Source organism: Micropterus dolomieu, linkage group LG01, assembly GCF_021292245.1.
Source record: "Micropterus dolomieu isolate WLL.071019.BEF.003 ecotype Adirondacks linkage group LG01, ASM2129224v1, whole genome shotgun sequence".
In the NCBI taxonomy this organism is placed as follows: domain Eukaryota; kingdom Metazoa; phylum Chordata; class Actinopteri; order Centrarchiformes; family Centrarchidae; genus Micropterus; species Micropterus dolomieu.
The window spans coordinates 48,456,910-48,461,859 of NC_060150.1; the positions used below are offsets into that span (position 1 = coordinate 48,456,910).

At 45.3% G+C, this 4,950-nt stretch overlaps 1 long non-coding RNA gene across 1 annotated transcript; it reads left to right on the plus strand.

Moving 5' to 3' along the window:
• Window positions 1-1,021: 1,021 nt before the first annotated feature.
• Window positions 1,022-2,049, plus strand: LOC123968692. The gene is made up of 3 exons (XR_006824525.1): window positions 1,022-1,159; window positions 1,376-1,822; window positions 1,911-2,049. It is a non-coding gene; the product is annotated as an uncharacterized LOC123968692 (long non-coding RNA).
• Window positions 2,050-4,950: the final 2,901 nt, after the last annotated feature.

Here is a 4,950-nt window from a genome sequence, read left to right on the forward strand (position 1 = left end):
TTCACTCTGTCAGTGGTGTGGGGATGGTCTCTCCTGTGCAGCAGTGTAGATATGACTATCTTGCTGGTAGGGAAATTGGTGGAAGCTTGCTCAATGACTCTCCTCAGGGAGTCTGCCCTGTTGGGACCTTAAATCGTTGGTGCCTGTATGAATGATGATGTAGCTAGGTGAGCCTAGCTCAGGCACTGTTAACAGCTCTGGTGTTGGGGCACCAGATCTTCTCCGTTCTGTGCCTTGGGAATAAGGTCTTTTCATACAGGAACTTTCCATTAGAGTCCATGAGGAGGATAATGTCAGCTCTTCTGCCTGTGTGTGTTTGTTCAGACTCAGCTGTCGGGTCTCGATGTGGAGCTGTGGTGGTGGTTTCAGGTCTGGAGCTCCTGGCTGGAGGCTGGCTAGAGGCCGGGCCTTGGACAGGTGTAGGGGTGTGACTGGTGTCTTTGCTTGGGAAGTGTGTAGGGAGGCAGCTGGTTGGTACAGGGGGGGGCTTACCTCAGTGGTATTTGCGCTGCGGCCAACTAGTCTCGTGCTACCCAGACTCTGTTGCAGCTGCGACAGGGAGCTAAGAGCGTTGCAGACTTTTCAGTGGAATTTCGCACGCTGGCAGCAGATTCTGGGAGAAACAATGAGGCTTTACATGGGGTATTTCAAAATGCCTTAAGTGAACAACTAAAGAACGAGTTAGCTGCACGTGATGAGACCTCTGTTTTTGACTCTCTGGTTTCTCTTGCTATCAGGCTAGACAACCGCGTTCGGGAGCGACGCAGAGAGAAAGCTAACCGCTTCCTTCCACTCAGCTACCCTTGTTCTTCTGCGCCGCCTCCCGAGAGGGTGGAGAAATGGCCTGACTCTGGAGTGCCGAGGGCTGAAACGAAAGAACCCTCTAGTGAGGAGCCCATGCAATTGGGCCAAGCCCACTTTATCTTCCATGGAATGCCTCTGCCGATTCAGAGCAGGTGAGTGCCTGTAGAGGGTTAAGGTTATATCATCCTCCTTGTTTCCCTCACAGGAGGAGGATATTCCCATCCCATCTATCCAAGTGCACCTCCATCGCTGCCGTAAGATCTGGAGGGTTGCTCGCTCTGCCCTTCTCCGCACCACTGAAAACAACCGGTGCTTGGCAGATTGGCACAGACTCAGGCTCCCCATTACCTTCAAGGTCAGAAAGTTTGTCTCTCCGCTAAGAACATTCCTTTAAAGACCGAATCCAGAAAACGGCCCCCACATTTCATTGGTCTGTACGAAATTGATAAAATAATTAGTCCAACTGCTGTCAGGCTGAGGTTGCCGAGAACTATGAGGATCCATCCTGTCTTCCATGTCTCACAAATAAAGCCAGTCCTTTATGCCCTCCGGCTCCTCCCCCTCCTCCCAGATCGTCGATGACCACCCGGCATACTCGGTTAGCCGGCTCCTGGACGTCCACCACCAGGTCAGGGGGTTGCTGTATCTGGTGGACTGGGAAGGGTATGGCCCTGAAGAGCGTTTGTGGAACCCATGGTCTTTCATTATGAATCCTCGGCTCATCGGCCTGGTGGGTTCGCCCGGAGGCTCCCCTTGCGGGGGGTACTGTTATGAGTCTGCAGTTCTCCTCTCCTACCCCATGTGTTTCTGTTCTCCTCCCTCCTAGTGTCTCCTGTTAGTCTCCCTGTCTGTCTCTCTGTGTTGTCTGTGTGCCTGTTTGGGGCGTGGCTTCTCAGTCTGTGCCTGGCTCTCCACCTCCTCCTGCACACCTGATCTACATTCCACTAATCAAGACTCTGCAGTATATCAACCCAGTTCTTCACCTCAATCGTCGCCAGATCGTCAGCTCACCTCAGTGGTATTTGCGTTGTGGCCAACTAGTCTCGTGCTATATATTCTGTTGTTTGTTTCTTGTGAAATCACTTACCTTGTCTCCCTGTGCCCAGGATCACTGCCTGCCTGGAGGATCTGCCATCTGTCAAGCTCAGCTCACTGCCCGCCTGGAAATTCACTCGCTGGTCTCCATTCCCTGGTATGCCCCCTGCTCAGCTCTCACGCCTTGTTTCAATAAACTTTAAATTCCTGGATTTGAACCTGCCTTGAGTCTGCTTTTGAGTCCATTCACCTAGTCTGCCATAACAGATCATTCCTCAGCGCTGTAGCTCGTTTAATCTTGAGAAGCTGCAGAGCTGGAGGCTCTATTCATTATCACTGTAACTTACACTGTACATTTACAGCTGACCCTTTTCACTCGGCTTGCCTTGCCATCTCGAAAAATCGACTTTACTAATAGGACACAACTACTTTATTAATCCCACTAGGGGCAACGAGTTTAAAGCAACATGTTTGCAAAAACAAGTGCAAAACACTAAACAGTGTGTGGAACTGCCATAAGCTGTTAGATAGAAACACTCCAAATAGTGAGGAGTAAGTATGGCTTTAGATAAAAGGTGTGTTCATCATGATGGGTGTAATTCTTAACACCCAGGTTTGTTATGTTTCTCTTCTTCTGTATATTTGTCGCTTATGTGAGAGGGAAAAGAGAAAAGGAAACGAGAGGCAAGTGCCACAATGATCTAAGATGGCCGCTGGTATGGCAGGCATGGTAACGGCTCTTCTACTATACACTCTGATTTTCATACCATCTAAAGTTGGTTTAGACCTTAAACATGCTGAAAACAAGCAACAACTTTTTTCCAATGGGAAAATATATTTCAGCAGTATGGATCTAACGTTACTTCTTAAACAAACAATCAATAACAAGCCAAGCATTGGTTATGGGAAATACCTTGTGGCTATGACTTTCATTTATCCTCAGCTGTACAAACAATTACAAAAAAAAAAAAAACTATGACAAATTCACGACTACAATGGACCAACGCACTGCTCATCACAATCTGTTTAATATACATCCATGCCCAGGACCGCACCGCGTCACACTGGAGGGGAGGCCTGGAGAGGAGCGTACTACTACAGTCCTACAGGTATGCCCTTTGTATGATGTACTACAGTGTGGTCCTGTACTTTCTAACCTTCCCTGTCCGTTGCCCTCGTTTGGTGCTGTCGCGGATGGGGCGCCGGGGAGACGTGCTGGCGCTGGGGTGCAGAAGGTGGTGGATCGGCGTGCACAGGTTTCTCGCGCCGGCGTGGCTGGAGTGCGGCGTGTCCTCGGAGGATCAGGGGGGGCGATCCCACGGAGCGATGACCTCGCGGGGACATCGGGTGGACCACATGTTTCTGCTGGGTTGGCTGGACCCCGGAGCTCTGAGACAATTTCAAGAACGTGCGCTTCACATGTCCCCATTGTAATGCAGAATGTAAACAGAAAACGGATAAATCCAGGGATTGCAAAGAACAGGAAGTGGGAGGTGTTTCAGACTGTCAATCATTCGCGAACAGTATGGGACCCTAGGGCTAAACCAAAGGGACTTTTAGGTGGTCATTTAAATATTAGAAGTTTACTGTCTAAAAGTGAGCAAATACAGCATCTTTTACTGGGTTCAAACCTGGACTTTTTATGCTTATCTGAAACCTGGCTTAATCAAAATGCCCCATTAGCAGCTCTGAATATTCCTGGTTATAATATATACAGGACAGACAGACAGGAATCAAAAAAGGGGGGAGGAGTGATGGTTTATATAAGAAGCACATTACAGTGTCACAAAATCCAGTGGTCAAATTGTAATCTAGAATGTTTAGGGCTCAATGTCAGGCTTTCCCCACAAATGTCCTTTGTCCTTGTTGTAATGTACAGGCCTTCCTCTGCAGATAACAGCTTTTATGAAAACTTTGAGCAGCTGCTAAAAGAAAACAATCTTGATAAAGAAATTATTATAATGGGGGATTTTAACATTAACTGGCAGGACAAACCCTCTAGAAAAAAGCTTAAACAAATCACAGACAGGTTTGATTTAACACAAGTTGTCCGTGGGCCAACGAGAATAACTAACTCTACTAAGACTCAAATCGATCTCATATTTACCAATTGACCAGAAAGAATTGTAAAATCGTTCAATATGTTGACAGGTTTATCGGATCATAATTTAACTCTTGTCACCAGGAAACTTACTAAAAAACGCTTTCATTCTTGTACTAGTAATAAAAAAGGCACCACTACAATTCCTAAAAGTAAATATCAAAACTTTTTAGACGCAGCTAACCAAATTCAATGGCATGACATTTTACCCTTAGTTGACTCTGACAAAGATAGCCAAACATTTTTAATTACACTTGAGAGAACTATTAAAGAATTCACTCAAAAAATCAAGTACAAACATAACAAAAACACTGTACCTTGGATAAATCCAGACAAAAGAAAGAGCGAGACTTAACCCTAAAATTAGCAAATAAAACTAAATCAACGCATGACAGAGGACGTTTCACCATGTTGAGAAATAAAGTTGTAAGGTCATTAAGAAAAGCAAAGGCTGATTTCTTTATTACTATAATTGAGAAATCTAATGGAAATCCTAAAGTAATATGGAGCCAGCTAAGAAAAATGACAGGTGATCAACCCAATGAACAAAAAACTGTAGAAATTAAAGTAAATGACCGGCTGACAAACAATACTCTAGAGGTAGCAGAGGCTTTTAATCATCATTTTATTGATTCTGTGGCTAACATAGCAAGCTGTTTTACACCTGAGAACGTATTTACTCCGCCAATAGACACAAGTCAATCAGTTTTCAACGTATTTAATATCACAGAACTAGAAGTATCACAGACCATTAAATCACTCAGACCATCGAGATGCAAAGATATTTTTGATATAGATACGGTGATGCTCAAGGCTTTAAGTACATCAATTACACCCCCCATCACCAAAATTATTAATCTGTCCATTTCTCAAAATCTGTTCCCAAACATGTGGAAACCAGCTGTTGTTGTCCCAGTTTTTAAAAGTGGAGATCCTCATTCCATGTCAAACTACAGGCCCATAAGTATATTGCCCACAGTGTCTAAGATTGCCGAGAAACTGATTGCAAA